Source organism: Carassius gibelio, chromosome B8 (assembly GCF_023724105.1).
Source record: "Carassius gibelio isolate Cgi1373 ecotype wild population from Czech Republic chromosome B8, carGib1.2-hapl.c, whole genome shotgun sequence".
Classification (NCBI taxonomy): domain Eukaryota; kingdom Metazoa; phylum Chordata; class Actinopteri; order Cypriniformes; family Cyprinidae; genus Carassius; species Carassius gibelio.
Window position 1 is genome coordinate 10,972,455 of NC_068403.1, and position 22,864 is coordinate 10,995,318.

Sequence of the window (22,864 nt, forward strand, 5' to 3'; positions counted from 1 at the left end):
CACTCTCTTTCCCACTTCACTTCCTGTCGTTACTCAACTGTCCAATCAAAGGGAAAAAATGCCCAAAAAGAAAAAAAAAAAATGAAATGCTATTCAAGTACTGAGTAATCCACTGCATGATTTTAGCCCTGATTTGTACTCGCCAAAAGTTTTGGGAATATTGCCGACAAATGTGTGTGACAATTGCATAGTGTGTGTTATCAAAGATAAGATCCGAGAGAAGTGCTGATGTGTTGCCGATGCCTGTGAGATATTTGGCATGCTAAATATCTGGACCTCAAAAGTCCTGCAGTGTGAAATGTGTTTTGACTGGAAATGACATTGGCAACAACCTACAGCCAAGGAAAAAGTAAGATACGGGGCAAGGAAAGGGAAAGACTTTGAAAAACATGCACCGTGAACCCAGAACCCTTATTGTACATTTATGTGGAGCAGGATTATGGATTATTAATTTGTATTAAAAAATTAAAACCAAGTGACCAACAGATGATTTTGTTGCCTGTCACAGTTGCAGCTAGTAAGGATCAACTCAGATTTATTTGAAAACAGAGGGTTTGTTGCTTTGTTAGAGCACAGCATAAGATTAAATAGGCTGGATGTGACTTGTGTCATACTATGTGCAGAAATGCCGCACTAATGCAGCCTGAGCCCAAACAAACATAGCATTTCACGGCAGATCTTTGCAGAAAAGTCCAATTTCACACATGGACTGCACCAGCACTGCCTGCAGGCCTCTGTCTCGCAGACTAGAGGAGAACCAGTCAAAATGTGCGAGTGTGTGTGTTTGGCTAATGGCAGGCATATGTTGTCTTGACTGTGTGTATGGTACATGTGACCTGACGACAGAAAACATGGAAGTGTGTGTGCTGTCATATCAGGAGCGTTAACTTGTGTTGAACACATATGAGTGTGTCTGTACAAAGGCAACTGCACTCAGCCGAAGGGGTCAGCCTCCCCCGTCAATTTCAATGTATTCCATTACAGCACGAAAGGTTCCTGTCAACACGTGCATACACACTGCAGCAAGAGCAAGCTGTCTGAACCTGAGCAGATATTGATGGAGCTTTCACAGACTGGCGCACAGACGCACCATGCGATTCTGTGGAGGAGCCAGTGGCCTCTCAGTGCTGGCTAGAGTGCAGTCAGAGTCTGAAACCAGAATTAAGGGACACTTTTTTCCTGATGGAAAAATGTACATAGGGCTTAAGCAGTCTTATGTCATCCATTTTTCAAGCTTTCACGCTCTATTTTTGGCTCTAACCATCCCAAGGCCTACAAGCTCTGTGTAAAATACACTCACGTGTATTTATACAGTAATATTAAAAACAATAAAATGGTTTATATATGAATGTGTTTGTGAGAATAGTTTAAAGAGAGAGAATCGAATAGTCTAAGCAGATTTTTTTTTTCATTTTATAATTTATTATAAATTAAAATGTAATTTAATTTAATTTAATTTAATTTAATTTAATTCATAGTTTATTAAATTTTATTGTAAAGGGTATTTGTCTGGAAATAAAAATTGAATTTTATTTGATTATAAAAGGAATATTTCACCTAGAGAAGATTTCTTTTGAACTATTTTTTCCCCAAACCGGGTGATGAGGTCCCAAACATGACTGATATATTGAAACCTGTAAAACACTGACTTTACTATTTAAGATATTAATAAATCTGCCAAATAATACTTTGCTTTAAATCTATTAATGTCAATTGTAAGATTTAGGATTAGATGTGTAGTAAATCATTTTTTTAGCAGGAGAAATATTTTGTCTGTGTAAAGTCCTCACTAAAAAAGCTTCAAAGGTCTATGTGTTTGTGTGTGAGGTGCATGCTGGCCCCGGCCGCCCTCTCTGACAAAGCCCAGCTCTCTTTCATATCATCAGAATACATCATGTCAGCTCTTTCCCTCTCCTCCACACCCATCACTACACAGAGCGAGGGAGCGGGTAGCTTGGCAGAGGGGAGTGTGAATTAGAAGCAGATGAAGACAGGGAGTCACAGCCAGTGTTTCGGCAGGAACAAGAGCATTTTTACTCTCTCAGAACACGTCCACTGTGTATGCACATACAGAAATAGACACACACATACACACACACATGTTTTTTTTTTTTTTTTTTGTCAAAAGTGGGGACATCCCATAGGCGTAATGGTTTTTATACTGTACAAACTGTATATTCTATGGCCCTACACCTAACCCTAACCCTCACAGGAAACTTGTGCATTTTTACTTTCTCAAAAAAACCTCATTCTGTATGATTTAGAAGCGTTTTGAAAAATGTGGACATGGGTTAAGTTCTCATCAGTCACCCTCTCCTTGTAATACCTGTGTCATACCCATGTCATTATACAGAGTTGTGTCCTGATATGTCACAAAAACACTGCCCACACACACACACACACTCACAAACATAGACAGGCAGTGCTTCTGTTTCTGCAGCTGGCTGGATCCTTATCATACCCTGTGCATGACACAGAAGGAGGGGAAAATGGAAAGAGGGATAAGACCAACATAGACAGACAGACAGACGACAGGATGAACTCAAGGAAAAGAGACAGAGAGAGCCAAGAGATGGAGCCAGGCAGACAGACGTATACACACACACACACACACAAACAGAGCTCCTCTTTGACTATGTGCTGGTCTTAATTAGAAACTTCTCTGGCTCTTTCTTCCTCTCTATCCCCTTTTCTTTCTTAGTCTCTCTCTCTCTCTATCTCTCTCTCTCTCTCGTACCTTCTCTCTTGGCCATGCGCAAGTCTCCAAACCAAAGAGACGTTTATTACTTTACAAGAATGTTCCACAGGTGAGGGCAAGGCCAATTTGTAAATGAGCCACTGGGCAAGTTGCGAAGCGAAACATGCCAAACTGCAGCAATCACAGTTATATTTGCTTTCATTTATGTCCCGTTTCATTTGAGTCTTCATTAGCCTGTCACAACATTATTTACTTGTATATTTATGTGTGTTTTTGTGTATTTTTAAATCATTTAATCATTCAGTGCTGCATGATGCAATGTCATATTCAGGGTTTAGTTACTGTTATGGCTCCCCATTGGGCTTTAAGTTAGTAAAGTGCTGTTAGGGAAACAGATTGTATGAATTTTATGGTAGTGACAGATATTCATATTCTGTCATTTACGGCCCTTCATGTCGCTCCAGATCGTACTACTTTGTTTTTCTGCATTTGAATACAAAAGAAGTGCAGTTTTCCATATAGCGAAAGCATGCAATGTCCAACAACATGAGGATGAGTAAATGTGACATATACACTACAATCCAAAACTTTGGGGTCTTTTTTAACTTTTAATTTAAATAAATTCTTTTAGCGAGAATGCATGAAATTGGAACAGGGTTACAAAAATCTCTTTCAAATGAATTATGTTCTATTCTGTTTCCATTCATCATAGAATCCTGAACAAAAATCTATCAGTTTCCATAAACAGTTTCCAGTTTCTTCAGCATCAAATCAGCATATTAGAATGATTTCTGAAGGATCACGTGACACTGATGACTGGAGCAATGATGCTGAAAATTAATCTTTGCCATCACATTACTTCTTATTAAAATAGAAAACAATTCTTTTAAATTCAGATAGTATTTTACAGTATTACTGTATTTGGATCAAATAAATCCAGCCTTAGTGAGCATAAGAGACTTCTTTAATAAACATTAAAATCTTACTGACCCAGATGTTATAACATCTCATTATGTTACAATTTATATTTAGTATGAACTGTTCTTTTTAATGCAGAGGTGTTAGGTGTGGTGGACCTGTAAACTGCACAACATGTCGTGCGTGTCTGTAATTCTAGGCGAACTTTATAGGTGTTTTCCAGCATAATTACCAGCTTTCATATCTTTCATATGATGTGTTTAGTTCTGGCCAGTCCAACAGCTCAGAGCTGATTTCATTTCTCTTGTATATTTACAGCTGTAGTTGTTTTCCCTGAATGTTTTACTGTTGTGTTGTGTGTTTGTATGTTTTTATGGTGGTTTGTGTACACGTGTGTGTCTGTTTGTTTTCTTCCCAGTAGTAGCATGCATTTGGCAACCTTAAGTCTTTTGCTGAAATTACAACAGCATTTGGTTTACGTCGTTCCGTATCTTTTTGTGTGTGTTTCATTTGTGGCTCAGTGCATTGAAAAACAAACATTTTATTATTTCATTAGAACCTTTAAGAATGTGAAGCATTAGGAAAAACAGAGATCTGGGATTGGTTTCCTAGTATTGACTAAAAATAATGGTTGTTTATTTGACTTGAGGACATGATAGGTCAGCAACCAATCACAAGCAATCCTGTCTTCCAACTTCTTCCAATGACCAGGCATCATACACACTGGTTTTTTCTATATATACATTTATATTATTAATCGATAATTATTTGTGCTAGACAGAGCATGCAAAAACACCACACACACCTGTGCTCACACACTTTCGTGGGATAGAATTTAATAGCAAACCTCTTAAAAATGGCTTATTTCATGAGAGACCTTCAGAAAAAGTACAGAGCGCCGCTGATGTTGACAGAACAGCAGGGAAGAGGGAAAGTTTTGCACCATATTTTAACCAATGAAACCAAAGAATCCATGGCAACACACACATACACATATACAACTATATTCTGGAAACTAGAGACTTTATTAAAGTCATGACTTTTTATTAAAATGATGATTTGAACATTTTCAAATAGCTGTGGTTGGTATAAAAAAAAACACTTTTTGTAAATTACAGTATAATACACAGAAAAAAAAACATTCAATTTGAAAATTAAATGTAATTATTATTATTTTATATATATATATATATATATATATATATATATATATATACACACACACACACACACACACACACACACACACACACACACACACACACAGCATATTATGCGCTAGTGCTACAGAAGTTCTACAAATGATCTTTCATGAAGAATAAAAAATATATTTTTCATGCACTTTGGCAAATAAATCTTTCCTAAAATAAGTATTTCTAAATCTTTCTGGTAAAATAACGATTGGTTTATTTTTTGTTGCCGTTATGTTGCTATGTGGTGGCTAGTTTAAAGCTGTGGTAGCTGTTCAAAGTCAAAACAGTTCACCTCCATCTCTCTGTGATATAATGAACCCTATATGGCTGGGGTCCCTCTATCAGAGAAAGTGTAATGGATTTTTCCGCTCCTTTAATTGTCCGTCAGGCAAAATCGTCAATCCAATTGCTTAGAAAAATAATAGCACACCTTTCCTCAGCAAACCACATGATTTAAGGTATCATTCACATCTGTAGCACAAACTCAAGCTGTTTAATACTCAAGCTTAGTGATTTATCCAAAATCCAAACCTTAAGTAATACTAATGATGATTGTCTTAGCAAGCACCACCATTTATAAGTGTGATCTGACATTTGAACAGTCGTTTAATCTTGAAAACATTTAACTGTCACAGATTGATTATCCCTGTGGGAAATAGCGCCATTAATGCGTATCAGTCCTGTTAATAAAGTTGGATAACTTGTGATGAAGCAGGTGAGGAAGAGGGTGATTTTGTGGTGGCGCTAAACGTTATTTCTGCTAGAACAGCTGTGAGCAGTAAATCCAGTGGTGCCGCCAGACTGATCTCAGCTGATTTAATTCAACGAGTCGTCTCTTTTCCTGCTCTGGACAACACAGAGGTCCGTACTCAGGCCTCATGGGAATGCATACAATGGAGCTCTTTTATTGGACTCTCAACTACTGTTCTCTCACTCTCTCTTTCTTTACCTCTCTGACATTGTTCATAAATTTAAATGGGGCCGCTCTGTTTAAGAGCAGAGAATTTGGGTAAACCTAGTTTAAAGTCTCCTGTTTCTGTAATAGATTGTGCTGATTAAGTCTTTAGGGGACCAGGCTGACTCTTTTGCAGCTGTAGGGAGGTGTATAAGAGAGGGCAAATGTGTGTAAGAGGATATTATGAAGCAAATTATGGATGCAGGGCATTGTGGGGCACAGGCAAGGATTTAGCAACCATTTTAAACCAAGGGAATATAAATCAGTGACAGACATTCTGTTTCAAATAAATGTTCCTCTTTTAAACTTTCTATAGTCCTGAAAAAAAGAGGTTTCCATAAAAATATTCAGCAACACAACAGTTCTCAGCATTCATGATAATAAGAAATGTCTTTCTGAAGGATCATGCGACACTGAAGACTAGAGTAACGGCTGATGAAATCTCATTTTTGTCAACACAGGAATAAGTACAATTTGAAATAAAATAAAAAAGTTAAATATTAAATATATGATATTATTATAATTAAAAATAACTCAAATAAATGCAGCCTTGTTGAGCAAAAGAGAAAAACTTTGACCGATCTTTTGTATGGGTGCTGTGTGTGTTTAAGGTTATAGTTTAATCTGAGATTGAATAATCTCTGAATAAACATTCAATTGCATGCTCATGGTGGTACAACTATAATTAATCTTTAGCTTCATGTGGAAATACATGTAACTGTTCAGAATTTCACACAAGATCTGAATTTTCCAGACAAAAGCAAAAAAACTTGAACACAGTTATTCATAAATGAGACCCATGTAAATGATGAATATCAATGACTTTGACAGTGGGAAAGCCTCAAACTCTGAGTGTCTGTATCAGTGTATATATCTGACAAAAAGCTCAGTTTTGCCGGACCTCAGTCAGGACCCATTCACTTCTCATGAACCTTTTGGTTTTGCAAATTAATATTAGAATTAATATAAATATTGAACTCAGACAGTTAAAGTCTTGGTTCCTGGATGTGTTTGGCCTTTTCCATCAAAATGTTTGACAGACGTCTCACAGTAAATCTGTATCTGTCAGAGGTACTTAAGTTACGAGGAATGTGTTTTTGTTTATGTGTTTGAGAAGAGAGCGATAGCAGCTCCCATCTTTCATTCGGGCCACTGCTCTTGTTTCATTTAGTAGCAGATGCTCTGGGTGAGTGATTGTGGTTTTGGTATCTTTTGGCGTGTGTGTGTGTCTGTGTGTGTGTGTGGTGCGTTGTGCCTCCTAGACACAAACTAACCACATTTTATCGCTGTGTGAGCATACGTCGGTCGGTGCCTTTATACATAATGGGAATGGTAGGACCAAGAAGAACTATTTCAGCAAAAATAAGCACTCAGATCACCGCAAACACAGACACTCTCATACTTTTGGCTGTGTGAGGGAATGCTTCATTTTCAAGGCCTTTCCACATAGATTACAGACAGGGAATTGTTCACCCCATAAACAGTGTGCAACCAGAATCCCTGAGCAGAGAAGATGAGCTCTTTGGGTTATTTCAGGTCACATTAGACCCAAACACTGCTGATGCCTACAGGGAATATTATAGGTGTCAATTAGACAGACACAACACACACATAATTAAGTCCGGTTTGTGGGCAGTCTGACAGGGCCCATGAGTCAAAGCACAGCTTCAAAGGAGGCCTTGAACACCATTTTCAGAGAACATTTAAACATTACATCTCCATCCATTTAAACAAACTCAAAACAGCTTTACCCAATGTGGTAACAGAACCCACACATACAGAACACAGAACTGGATCAAACGGCCTGGATATAAAATAAACAGTAAAGCTTAGCTGAGATATGGTGCTGGTTTGCTTGATGGGTTTGGGCTTTGGTGATTTAAGATGGTGTATATATATATGGTTATTTATATATATACTGTATATCATGAAAACATTTTAGGAGAGTTTAGCATGGTAATGTATAAGACAATGTTAAAGTGTCTGGTCTTGGAGGAACAGATCTGCTAAGCTGCTGCTGTGGCGGAAGAGCAAATGCTTTGACTTGCTAATGTCAATACATCCAATGTAAGAAATGTGCTGCTGCACATATAACATATATGTAATGACCCCATATATAACACACATGAAATCGCCTTGTAGCAGATCTATACAGGTGGATCTGGGGAAGGTGGAGGGTTTCTGAAGTGCTGAAATGAATCAATTCATGAAATAAATCAATTCATGTGAATAATGATGTGTAAAGCCATTGATTAGATTAAACTATTTTATTGATTTGTTTTAGTATTGCTTAAAAGCTATTTTACTCTCAACTCATCCTCCATTTGGATCATTTTATTTTCGCCGAGCTCAATGCAATGCATTCTGGGACTGTTTTTTCTTGAGAGTACATGCCATGCTGCCTAAATTTGGTCAAAGAAAATATTTTAGAAGGCAACGTATTTAGGCTGCTTGCCTTTGGCAACAGCCTTCATATCAGAAGCATCAAGTTGCATTTATCATTTGGACAGCTCCAGATACTTGTGACAAGGTTCACACTTCAGGACATGATAAGACATTTATCGCATAACAAGACAGAGTATCTAAACGTAAAAGTATATATGACACAAGTAAAATATAAATGTGTAATAAATAGATATTATAGTAGAAAGTAATGTGCTTGCAGAGTAACAGTTGCCTGTGATGTCTGGAAATGCTGTCTAGTTGGGCAGCTTACTTGGTTTTGGTTTTGGTCAGGACTGATGTTTCTTTCTCCAACCAGAGCAGGGACAGGGACACATGGTTATCATTGAAGGGGATTGTGGATTCCTTTCATCTGGGGGTGACTGTCTGTTTCCTAAACCTTGCTCTGACCTCCCTACCTTTATCTCTCTCTGTCTCTCTCTCTTCCTTTCTCTTGCCATTTTCACCCGCTCTCATCTGCTTCTCATCCGTGAGTGAAAGTAAAACAGGGGTTTGTAATCAGAGCATGTGTAATGTATGTCAGTGCTGGACTCCAAACCGTTTTCCCATGTAGAAGTGGAGGTTATCTATTCCCACAATATGATATAGCTCGAAGTATCTACTGTGGCCAATGAGCCAATAGATACACGCGGATCACCAGTCCAAACAGTGGTTTGTCAGTGTAAATGTGTGGGCTGCTTGCCTTTGTGGAAAAAACAAAGGAGATTTGACGGGGCAGCCTGCCATTTCAAAACACACATATACAGACATTCTGTAAGGCTGTCAGTGCCTGTTAGGCTTGGCATCCTGATTAGCAGGCGGTTTGGATCCACTTTCAGAAGACCTTTTCCCCCAACTCCTCTCCCATACACAGACAGAGAGTGAGAGAGAAGGATTATGGGAAAGTCTGAAAAGCTCTTGAAAGGGAAAAAACACTGAAAGGGAGAATATAATACATTATAATCTTCTTTTCTCAAACCCTTACTTTACAAAGTACCTCTTTGATGCATTTGATATAAACATTACATGCGATAAATCAACAAATTCACTTAAAATTGTATTTCTGTATTTTATTTATTTGCTTATTTCTATGTTTGATATTTGTTAATTGTGCACGCTAATTTCCCCTATTTTTTTATTTTATTTTTTCTCATTATTTAGAGTACCCTCATCTAACACTCACTTAAATGTAACATTTAAAACACACATTTTTAAATCTATTTTTAATCTCAGTCAATTTACATTCTCAAATTTATTATTTAATCTCAAAATTAAAATATTTATTTTTTTATACTTTATAACGCAATCTTGTAATGCAAAAACTTACATGTAGCATTTAAAATTGTTTTAAATTATTAAAAAAAAAAACATTTACCCAAATTACTATAGAATTTTTATATTGGCTGTTAATCTGTTATTAGCCATATAACATGGAAATAATTACTGACTTATTGTATCACCAAGACATTTAATATGAGGGTATCCCTGCTTTTACTTTCACATTTTGACATAAAAATTCTTAGGGACTGGAGCTTGTTTGGGAGTTATGAGACTTCCCTGTGAGTCATAGTAACATCAGCCTTAAAACTGACCCAGATCACATACAGCCAATAATGGCAGAGCCTCAGTGCAGACAGAATCAAATGTACTGATGTTGTTTATCACCACATTAAATTAGTTATTACCACAATAAACAAAACGTAGGAGCGTTTTCTTTGGATGCAAAGTGTGCTACAGAAACCAGTCCACTAAAGGTGCTCTTTCTCTCTTGCTCTAACCATCTCTCTTTCCCGTTCCCCCTCAGAGGAAAACCATTAGCTCCTACTCTTCTTCTATGGATAATGTGTTTCAAATGACTCCTTGCATCTTTTTCATTCCGCTTTGTCTCTCTCCTGAGGGGCAGGGTGCCTCTTGAAGGGCTTGTTTGGAAAGGGATGTTTCCTCCTGAGTTTGGCTGGACCTGTGGCAGGTTCGAGAGGGGCCCCTGCAGGCCTGTATTCTACAGGTTGATGGATGGCTGTTTCACTGTGGGCAGCTCTAAGGGTGGGGGAAAACGTCTCTGCTCTGTGATGGTGTAACAGGGCTCGTTCACCCCCGAGACGGATGGCACTCCAAACAAAATGTGAGCAGTAGGGGGCCATGTGGCTTAGTAAGTTAACAAGCTCCTGTGTGCTTTTCTCGCAATATATGGAGCACTGTCACACTCGACCTCTACACAGAGGGGTCACGGCTACCGAAGAACACAAGGTGGGAGGGGGTCCGCATTTGGCTGGTAAAGGCATTATGGAAGAGAATGCACACACATGCCCCCTGGTAGATAGATTTCTTTTTAAAAACGTTCTTACATTTAACCCTTTTCTTAGTTTGTTGTGTCTACTGAACAGAGAAATGCTGTGCTTAACAAATAAAATTAAGCAACACCATGGGTCATTGGTCTGATTCCCAGGGAATATATGAATTTTATAAAGTCTACATTAAGTTTGCTTATATTATGCAATGCATAAATGTAGATTTACCCTTTATTAGAAAATAATACTTTGTAACCTTTTCAGAATACCTCATAAAATGATTGTAGTTATTACAAGAATCAAGTTTTCCACCAAGTAAAATTGTTCATTAGCTTAACTATAGGCTGTTGACAAGATGGTCCATTAATATGGCATTCACCTGATGTGCGATCACAAGTTTTCTTTTGGCTAATTTACATCCACATGGCTCATCCAATCACATTTTATAGCTGAAACCTATCCATTTTATTAGTGTCATTTAAAGGAACATTTTGGGTTTAAAATACTCTAGCAATAGCACAAGCTATCATAGCATCAGTGATATGCTGTTGATTACGGCAGGAAAAAAAATACATATTTCCTTGTTAACAGTAATGTTTAATATTTGCAAAGCTTTTAACTTTCTCTCTAAAGGTCCCCCTTTAGCTTTTCTAACAGTGTATATGAGTAATTCAACCAAAATCCTGTCTTCGTTTACTCATCACCATGTCATTCCAAACCTGTATGGCATTCTTACTTCTGTAGGACACAAAATATATTTTGATGGATGTTGGTGACTAAATAGTTTTGATTTCCATTGACAAAGATACAACGATGAAAGAGATCTTGAGAGAGTGTTTGGCGCTACTACCTTTTTTTGTGCATTGTATAAACAAAAATTACAATAGAAGTCAATGGGATCTGAAGCTGGTTATCAATGTTCTTCAAAATATTTTTCTTTATGTTCAGCAGAGGAGCAAAATGCATAAAGGTTTGGAATGGCATGAGGGTGAGTAAGGATAACAGAATTTTGGATGAACTATCCCTTTAAGTTATTAATTTTACACATTGACACACATAATGTTTGTCTTATGGCTATGCCTTATGAAATATTGTATTTATCATGGCGCAAAGCCTCGCACCTTTGACTTCCATTGTTAGTGCTTAATGCATAAAAGTAAATGAGTGCATTACTTAAAAGTGATGTTTGGAAACTAAGAGATGGGTCCAAATTATTTTGTGTTATAGACAGATGCTGTTAATAGAGCCTTACTTATTTTGAACTGAGACCATTCCTTTAACTTCTTTCCAAAGTGTGTTCAGTCTTATGCTGTATCTTCTTTGCAGTGACCTGTTTCACCCTCCTCTGACCTGTTTTTAGGAATCTGTCGGGGAATTTACAACTGAAGCTACAGGTTGTGGCTGTATACAGACCAGCTGACACAGAGAACGTCTTGAGCACACATATACAGAAACACAGTAAACATTTGTAAGTGCCAAGCGGTATAACTGCCTTTCAAAGTTATAGAGACACTGAAGTCATCTCAGGGCTGGAGTCAAAGGTGCTGAAATATGTAAATCTTGGACTGAAAAGTCATAAAATCCGTAATTGCCTCAGCCGGTGGGCCAAACGTGGCGCTATAAAAGCAGACTCCCTGGAATCACAACAATGTCCTAATACATCTCCACACCCATTCTCTAAACTCTCAGCTAATTTCTCTCTGCATTATTCCAGCAAAAACACATTATACCATTAATTGAACCACTCCAAGATGTTTTTCGAGCCTTTCAAGTCATTTTTGGCCGCCTTTACATGTAGTTCTAACCGAATCCAGCAAGCGTAAATGGTGGTAACATTCAGGATTAGTGGACACCAAGGAAAGCTGACGTGTTCGGCTCAGTCAGGGATGGCTGGAAAGACCCGTCCCCGCTCTGTCGACACTCTCTTCCCATCTCCAGTTCGCCACCGTGCTAAATACCACTGCTGTTAGCAGGCATTAAAAAGCCATTCACACTGCAGCCATGTGCTTGAGTTGGCCGCCATAATAGCTGAGCTACGTCTGGAAGGTGTCCGTTATACACACAATCTTTCTCTCGCACATCTATTTTCTCCATCTCTCTTAGCTTTTGGCATGCCAACAGCGATCTGTCTCTCTGGAACATTGCTTTGAGCACTGTTGCCGCTCAGACATGGCAGATAAAGTCTGCTTTTTGTTTAGTTTTTTACCTCAAAACATTGAGAAATAGCTGTTATGGCTGTTACCTGTGAGAGCCGGAACAGAGAAGCGTGATTTATGCGCTTGAAAACGAAAGGATTTGCTAATGCATGTCGATCGAATATCACGGCTAGCCACGGAAAAGCGCTCTCTGGCACGGATGAGTGCCTAAAGCCATATTTTACACATTAGAGGTTCTGTAAAGTTGCCTTGTGGTGCACATATCCGCTGGCACCGTGCTCGAGGGACGACCGAGCCTCGGCGGAGCTGTTCTCGTACTGTGATGCCCATCTGACCATCATCATAATCAAATAGACTGTACATGGGTCCTGTGAATGATCCAGTGTTGCAATGGGAGCTGAATTGGGGGCGTTTTGGAAAGTAAGGGAGGGTTAAGAGCTTGATGGGTGGGATAGAGATGCTGTAGTGCAAGTCTCTTTCTCTCTCTCTCTCTCTCTCTCTCTCTCTACCTCCTCCCTTGGGCAGGTGGTCTGGCTGAAAACTGACAGGGGCATCAGAAACCAATTACCCAGAATGCTTACACACATGCTTTTCACTGCCAAGCCAAACTATGCTATCTGAATAGGCCTGCGTGTTCACTCCCACCCGAACCCCCGCCTTTCTCTCTCTTTCTCTGTGTCCAGCTCGCAGCAGAAAGAATGCAAGATGGTACCATATTATATCCCTGTTCCCAGTCTTTGTTTTTCCTCATTTTCATTCATTGCTGATGTGGCCTCGAATGCCAATTCACAAGTCATAAACGCAATTAAACTATTTATAAAATGGTGTATTAAGGAGCTTTTCTTCTGAGGTGCTAACTGAGTTTTTCTTTCTTTCTTTCTTTCTTTCTTTCTTTCTTTCTTTCTTTCTTTCTTTCTTTCTTTCTTTCTTTCTTACCAGTTTTGCCTCATAGCTGGTCACTCATTAGTTTGTTCCAGTGCTGCTTTAGGATTTTTATGTATGTTTTTTTGTTGTTGTTGTTAAATATCGAGTTTGCTTTTAACTTTTACAATTTCATATATATTTTTTTCATTATTATTATTATTATTATTATTATTTTTATTTTCTATTTATATTTAGCTTTATTAATTTTTGTATTTCAGCTAAAACTTCTAATATGTTTTTCATCTAATACATTTAATTTTATTTTAATCAGCAATTTCTTTATATAGTTTTAGTTAAGAATAACAACGCTGGTTTGTTCAGCTCTGGTTTCGCCACAGAGCACATCAATGAGACTTTAGACGTGTGCCCTCTCCTACTTTTGAACCTGACAACCTGAGATTTCTCACTTTTTCTCTTTCTTCCTGTCTTTCTGTCTAGAGGGTGTAATTTCAGATGCCCATCATCATCTCCCATGGTAACCGTTTCCTGAAAAACCAGAGCTGGAATCGTTAAGCAAATTTGATTTCTCAACTCATTTGCCTTCTATAAACGTTGCCATGTGTTTGATATTACATATAAGCTGTTCCAGTGGGAGAGCAGAGGGAAAGCTGAGAAAGAAGAGAGGTGGAGAACAGGAATCGGAACATTAAATGGCAGGTGAAATTGAGCGAGATCTGAGGCGGAGGAAAAACAGGGAAGATGAGAGGAACGATACGCCAAAACATCTCTTTTCTTGGCCACAAATAAGGAAAAAGGCAAAAGTTCTCTTCTTTCAATCACTCCGTTTTTACATCCATAAAACAAGAACGTCCGAATGTTGAAAGTTCAACCAGCAGACAACCGGGGTAGAAGACAAACACCATGTCCCAACTTCACAATGGACTTAAACAATGCAACACTGAGTGGATAACCAGAATCTCTCTGTAGGGTGAATCAACAGTATATGGTTTCTGAAAAAAAAAAAAAAAAGATTATAAAAACAGGGGGGTAGAAGTATTTAACTCAAGGACAGCCTGAAGTTTGGACGGTTTCATGCACTGGAAGGAATGTAAGCAAAGGAAATGTATCAACCAAAGACAGGACTAAAAACTTTCAGCAATGACATTCGGGATACTTTACCCAAAAATGAAAATTAACGGACCATTTATTTACCCTCATGTCATTTTAAACCCATATCACTTTCATACAAAACTTTTAGCAGTTTGTCAAAACTTCTTTTGGTCCACACAGTGAAACTGAAAAGGGACCAGGAATGGCAAACTAATAAAAATAAATCCTGCATTAAATGCAACAAGCGACTAATATATAGAATTAAAAAATAAACTTTTAAATGAATCAATGTCCAAATATGTAATTTTAATGTTATTTGTTTCAAAATTTTTTCATTGTCCCATTTCATTATGTATTTCAGTGCCACCATTTATTGACACTTTTAATAAAATACAGTATTTAACATGCTCCTTGTCCCACTAGGGAAAAGAGACTCTTGTACATTCTGCTTGCTAACCACTTCGATGTTCCACACAGACAGACAGTCAATCTTATGGGTTTGTAATTACACTATAGGGTGTGTAAATGAAGACAAAAAATTTTTTACACTATCATTTTTATGCTTTGTAAAGAGCGTTATGAACACTGAATGAAGGCTATGAACAGTTGAGAGTGAGAGCAGAGATGGGTTAAGAATAAAGGAGTGGGGATAAAACAAGACGGTGATGAACTGTTAGTAATGGATACGTGTCAGCGTCTCTCCCGTGATGTCACTGGCACTAAACCAGTATTAGCGCAGTGCAGAAACCTAATCGTGTGCTAATCTGGACCTATCTGCTGTCGTCTTAGACGGACTGGGGGAAAAAAGCCCTCCAAATGCCATAAACAAGTGCTGTAGATGTACTTGGTTCCACATGTAGCCATATAATCCGCTCTCTAACAGCCACGAACAGTGAGCACCATTTTACATCCCTCATTTATTGATGAACTGGGACTGAATTTGTCTGATCTCATTCTGATATCATTGAAAAAAATGGATGGAGGGACGTACAATCTTTCCCATGATGCCTTCCTCAAGAGCAGAATAACTGTGTAACCGAGAATGAGGCCTTGTTAAAATCACTGAAGCCTGTCTTTATCCCTCAGGCGCTGATGATCAGGGGTCGTTCGGATTCCGAGACCGCAGAGGTTACGGTGACAAAGTGACGGCAAACGGGTTTTGAAGGGAAGAGCTTGACAGGGAATCAGAGGATTTATGTGCATGCCTGTAAAACTTTATGAGAGGAGCCGCATTTCAAGCGATCCAGCGGGCGTTTTTCACATCAGTCCTAACGCGGCGGGGTGAGCTATGAAAACTTTGTCTGAGGCGGAGGTAGAAATTATAAAAGAAGACGAGAGCTGTGTTTTAGCCAGTGGATAGCAGCATCTGTTCAAGCAGTCTGGCTGAAGCTTTATAATGCAAACTGTCCATTAGGATCATGAATGTTGTGATTAGGGCAGTGATTCTTACGCTGCATGCACGCGCCTGCTTGTCCAGGGGTCACAAAAGCAGCCATATTCCCATCTTTACTCGACTCATGGGCTTTGTGTGGACATGTGCGGGCAGGACCCAAGGGAGTATTTAGGGAGAGTATGGATCATATTAGAGCAGAGGTCACCAAAAGGCTGTACATGTGTGCTATGGACCTGATAAGATGCAGAAAAAGACCACTGGATCCACTGTAACCTAGGATGGATTACAAGTATTAATTTCTTACAAACAAAAAAAAAGAAAACGTACTAGCCCAAACCTTTTGTATATATAATATTCACTTTCTTATTTAAAGGCAGTGTCTTACAATAATTCACTTTTAAAGGAGATGAAGTTGACCACACAAGTAGTTCAAGTGTGCACAAGACAAATATTCTATTTTCTATATTTCAGTCTCATTTCAATCTCTGTTCTTTGTTCCATTGACAAAAGCAATGCTGGAAAGTCTCCTCATATTTCTGAAAGGGTGCCATGTTTGTGGTCAGTCGCCGCAGAATCTTTCCTATGAAGAGGGAACACTCTGAAAACCTCTTTATCTGTTGACTGGCTGAAGAGTGTTTGTAGTGTGCTATCCGGTGTAACTCTGTTACAACCATTGCTTGTATTTGTGTGTATGTGCGTGTTTTTTAAATAATTTTTTTTATTGTATTTAGACCTTGTTCTCGCTGATAGGTGAGACAGCCGGTGGGCGACCTCTCGCGTGACGTGAGGCCATTAAAGCAAAGATGAAATGACTGTTCCATTCTCAAAGAAGGAATGCAGTGAAGATGATGAAGAGAAAGGAAAAGAAAGCTGGATTTTGGCGCTGGGATCACAGCTGTGTGGAATAGCACTCTGTCTTGTGCATTCCCAGCTGCTGGGAGTTCATAGCTCTGCTGCTCGAGCACAATCTATCCCCAATGTGCAGAATTCATTAGGGCTGGAATACTGTAGCGCAACAGACTTAACCAGACAGACCATTCATTCAGTCATTGAGATGTTTCATGAATCACTTACAATAGGAAGCACCAGGGACCACTCACTGTTAACAGCAACTTGCATGCACAAAATCAGCCTCAATATCTGTATGTTAAGACATTTATACAGTGCTTTAAATGAAAGTTTGGGAGGAGCATGTTCATCTAACCCTGTCAAGCAAAACCTAAGTATATATAAATTAGGAATGGGTTAGCTGAGTGATGAGATTTAGATTAATTCACTACTTGACTTTTTTCTTGAATATTTTAGTTGCAATTCTTTAAAGGAGAAGGTTTTCAGCACTGAGACAGTAAGCTATATTTTAGCGCGATAAAGGTCTAACACCAACTGTCAGCAAGGTTGACTAAAGCTCAACATTCATCCCTGTTAAAGCACTGCCACTACAGCTATCAAAGCACCACCTTTGTTAAAATTATATGTAATATTAAAGCTGCGGTAGGTAACTTTTGATGCTCCAGCGGTTAATGAACAGAACTGCTTGCGTCTTGCGGAAGAACATCGTAGCCGGAACTACTTCTCTCTGTTTATGTCAATGAAGAATCACAAAGATACTGGGTTACTCCGCTGGATTCACAGTGTACTCGCTTATTATATAAATTTTTCTACATTTTGAACACAAACAAAGTTACAGACCGCAGCTCTGATTGGTTGTTTCTTACCGGGAGCGATGGATTTTCTGCAAATGGCAATAGGAGCACTGGGAGGAGCCAGAGGAGCTTGATTTTTTCACTGATTATCATATTCTACTGTCAGGACATAATGACAGGTTTAACAAATATGTAAAAAAAATATTTTTACAAAAGTTACTTACTGCAGCTTTAATACATGCAAAATATTTAAAAGTTTTGGTTAGTCAGATATTTTTCGTAATACCTTTATTCATCAAGCATGTATTATATTGATGAAAATAGACAGTAAAAACATTTATAATGCATCAAAATATTCATATTTCAAATAAATGCTTTTCTTTTTAACCTTCTATTGATCAAAGGATCCTAAAAATGTATCACGTTTTCACAAAAAATATTACAAAGCTCAACTGTTTTCAACATTAAAAATAAGAAAGGTTTCAAATCAGCATATTAGAATGATTTCTGAAGCATCGCGTGACTGAAGACACAAGTACTCTCTGCTGAAAATTCAGTTTTGCCACCACAAGAATAAATGATATTTAAAAACATATTAAAATAGTAAATGGTTATTCTAAATGGCAATAATGTTTTATAATATTACCGTTTTTACTGTGTCTTTGATCAAATAAAAGCAGCCTTAATGAACATAAGTGAGACTTTGCAGACACATCTTTTGCGGTTGAGTCAGAATTCATTACACCTATTAACCGTATCTACTTCTATTTTAAACTTGACAGCAAGCCGCAGAAACAGGATGTTTGTGGGACACAAACGTCAGTGTGTACTGCATGGATAATTTCCTCTTCGAGGAAGGCCGCACCCTCAGCACAGACAGAGAGTTGGTCCTGCAAGAGCATCGCTTCCTCGCTGTGTGTGTGCCACGCTCTGGGTAAGATGGCACTTTGATGTACAGTAGGTAAATACCTCCCATCTGATGAAAGTAAACACTCACAGTATCCATGGCTTGGCTTTTCCACATCAGTGAGTTACAGAGCAAGCCTCCTTTTCGGGCCAATACATAATTGTCTAAGTGGTTCTGGACAGCAGGGGGCAATTTAGTCATTAGAAAGGCCAATTAAGTAATTAGGCCAGCAGTTTGACTGCCGCGTGTATGCTCACGGGCCCCGCAGATCGCCTGATTTGGCTCCGGTGCCACTTACGCACATTTGCTCTTGATATCATTGAAGGCTTAAGTCCCCTAGTGGACATCCTCCAAATGGAAATTGCATTTCTTTACCAGCATGATGGGTAATTGAGAAAATTAAATTGTGGATATACAAACCGAGGTCATTCCTGAGTCAGAAGCATTTATGAAGTAGAGAGTGCCAGAATCTTGGGTAATATTTAAAGACATGCTTAAAACATCATCCAATCAGCCACGTGAAAACACCAGGCTCCAATACCATCTTGAAACAATGAGGAAAGAATTTGATGATAACATCTTTGCTTCATCCAGACTGAAGCTCGTGTGTTCTCATTCCCATATTATTCAAACGCTCCAGTCATTCTAATTCCATTGCATGCTGACACTCATATTCCATTCTGCAGGTAAAGTATCACAGAGGTGTGCAAAAAGCCTCCACAAAGGACGAGAGAGAAAAAAAATCTGGAGACAGAGAGAGGTAAGGAGAATATTTTGGGCTAGGAGGTTATCCAGCAGGATAACAGAACAGAGGTGGCTGCTTTTTCCATCACGCTGTTGCTCATGCCAGCAGATCATAGCGCCCAGTTCTTACACATGAGACCTGGAATGTAAATATTTAAATGCGGCAAAAGTCAGATTCTCCTTAATTCTATCATTTAAATATGCATTATTTATCTGAGGTCCATCGGATGGTTACAGCATGGAGTGCTGAGTAAATATTTGTAGCTGAATACTGATGATGATCTGTTTTGAACATAAGCCAGCTGAGACATTTGCCAAATGTATGATGGAACTTTTCCACACTTTTTCCATCATGGTATCATTCCTAATAACATTTCTAATTAAACAATAAACATACGAGCAAAAGTATATGGCTGTGATACAGTTGTTTTCTTGTGATGTTCTGTAAGTTGCAAGTTTGAAAGAAGTCTTTTATGCTCAGCAAGGCTGTTTATGTGTTTAAAAATGCAGAAAAACTGTTAAATTGGGAAATATTATTACAATTTAAAAGAACTATTCTATTTGAATAGATTTTAAAATAGGAATAAATGTAATTTAATATAAATGTATTTTAGCTTTCAGTTTTCAGCATCATTACTCCAGTCATCAGTGCCACGTGATTCTTCAAGCAGAATGTTATGCTTATATGCTTATTTGGTGCTCAAGACATATTTCCTATTATAAAAAAAAAAAAAAAAAAAATTTGAAAACAGTTGTGCAACTTAATATTTTAGGTGAAACCATGATTTTCTGAATAGACAGTTCTTTTATAACATTGTAAATGTCTTTACTGTCACTTTTGATCAATTTAATATGTCCTTGCTCAGTAAAAGTATTACAAAAAAAATTTAAAAATCTTACCGACCACAAACTTATGAACAAGAAGTTGTTAACAAATAATATAAAGTAACTGACATTTTACTCACAATAAGGCTGGTAATACAGTATGGTTTATTTTCTCTCTGCCAACACAAAGACTGTAGTCAATACAGTTTGATTTCTCTGCAGCAAACACAGAGAAGCGGAGTGATACAAACAAATCAGTGGACTGGAACTAATTGCTGTATAACAATATGACGAAGAGCTCATGACAACTACACAGTGAGTGTACAAATATTTCTGCTGTGTTTGACCTATATATTTCAGTTAATCCCATTTTAACAGAGTCTTATCCCTCTAAGGTCCATCAACACTTCAGCACTTCTTCACAGCTGAAAACAGATGTGGCTTCTGCTAAAGTGTGAGTTCCAGCAACTTCATTCTGTTAGTCTGAGTTTGAGTTTGCAGTGGGGTTTTCACTCCTTACACAGAGCCTAAAATAGCCTTGTGACTTTTCTGCTTTGCTAGCCAGTATCACACATAGACTCTAGTATCCATGAGGTTGTCTACATCGTCAGCAAGGCCGCGACCTTTGACCTCAGCCCAGAGAAGGGTGACATATATATATATGCTCTTATACAAAGATAAACAACTTGCTCTTCATCCCTATACAGACCCGGTACTGCTATCGCTTTGTGCATTCTGCACGCTTTAAGCAAGCATGTGTTGCTTCATATCATACCCAGCTTTCTATATTCATCCACGTTTGCAGAGCTGAAGATGAACCATGTGCTCCATGTGGCCTTTGAAACTCACCACTCCTGCTTCAAGGAGAAAGCCAAACCCTCCCCAATGCTCCTTAACTTCCCCCTGCGCTCCATCCGAGAGCCAGACGTGGATCTTTGCCAGTCCAGGCAAAGCGCTCTGTCTTCCAGGCATCGCACCCCATTATCCTCCGAGGAACCACATCAGCATTGAGATGCGGACCTGTTTTTCTGTAGCACCTTTTGAGCTCAAAGCACTTCCTGAACTCTTGGCGAACAGAGAGGAAAAGGTCAGGCTAACTGCTTTAACCCAAGGTGATGGCCAGGGTGGCTGACACAAATCCTAGTGTGGAGATGCCAGCGACAACTGATGACTCACGACACGAAAACCCGAGAAAGAGAGCGCTGCAAGTTCGACGATATCGTAGGCAGTTACTTTTATTGGGAACGATTAATACGCTGGCTAGCGGCATTTGGACGCGTTCCCAACTCTGATCTCCCACAATCCTGCAGCTCATGTTTCAGATTAAGCCTCGCAGCGACACCACAGCCTACACATCATCCAACCCCTTCCTTCTTGCCTCCACGCATGATCTTGCCGTCTGACCTCACTCGTGCTTGAGCGTTCCAGGCGAGCGCAGCGCTTAAATTATCCCTCAGATTCTAATACAGCATAATCATTTGCCTGTCATTTTCATTTCATGCTCTTTACTTCTTCTGGGACTATTTTTGGGCGGAAAGCTGTAGGAAATTCAGATGTTCAAAAGCTTGCTGATTAGCCCTGTGATTAAAATGGATCGCTGGCTGAGCCTTCGCCAGAATCTAAAGCAGAGACTTCTAGAATCATTAGGCGTACTTTGTAACAGTTCATATTGCAATGCCTAACTCCATCTGTTCTGCCCATTCTGGTGACATTTAGCATATGAACGCAATACAGTGAAAAATAAACTCATACTCAAAGAAATATTTGAAGCAATAAATATCCAAATTGTAATTCTATCTAAAACCCATTCTGTCTAAAAGTATAATTTGCTGCTACATTTAAAAAAATAAAAGAGAGATATTTTGATTTTGTTAGCCTGGGAATGAGAGTGGTATTTTCCCTTATGAAACAAAAATATATTGCAATATATTGGAAAATATCATGTAATATATTAGGCATATATTCTTATATATATTTACATTTTTCCAATATATTGCAATATATTAAAAGCGGCAATCATTTGTATATTTTGCAATATATTATATAATATATGTGTCATCAATATATTATTAAATGTATTCAAATATATTAAATATTAGAAAATAAAAAGGGATAATAATATATTACAATATATCACAATATATTTTAAGAAATATATTGGTAAATATATTTTTCTTTCGTAAGGGTTGACCTGTCCCAGATTAAAGATGAGAGAGCTGTCACCCTGCGCTGGGTCCACATTTCTCACGATTCCTTACAGGGGTGCGCTGGCTGGCTGGCAGGCCCTGCAGGCATGTTCTTTTTTGACAGCATAGTTAGGAGGTGCTGATGAAAGTGGAGAGGCTACATTGCCCCTGTACCCTCTCAAATTAGCACAGGAACCCTGTTGCCTGTCACACAGGGGCCCCGGTTCACAGATTGAGTTGCAGTGTGAGCATTCATGTCTGTATTGCTGCCGCCGATGCAGGTTTTGTGGTGGTAAGCAGTGTATTGTGGTCATGTTGAGGTCACATGAGACCACAGTTAAAGTGCAAAACAATATTTTGGAATTTTTTAACAAAATGTTTTTTTACAATATTTTTTAAATGTGTATTTAAGGTATATACAGTATATATATATATAAAATGTGTGTGTGTTGTGTGTGCGTGTATAATTAAAATTTGAATTAAAATTAAAAAATATAAGTTTGATCATTTAACCTGTGGATGACTACAAAAACTAAATTATA

General features: G+C 38.4%; 1 protein-coding gene across 5 annotated transcripts in view; it reads right to left on the bottom strand.

The window, feature by feature from the left end:
• LOC127963899 (metalloprotease TIKI2) overlaps positions 1-22,864 on the bottom strand; it is a 56,678-nt gene that overhangs the window by 29,217 nt on the left and 4,597 nt on the right. The window lies entirely within an intron of this gene.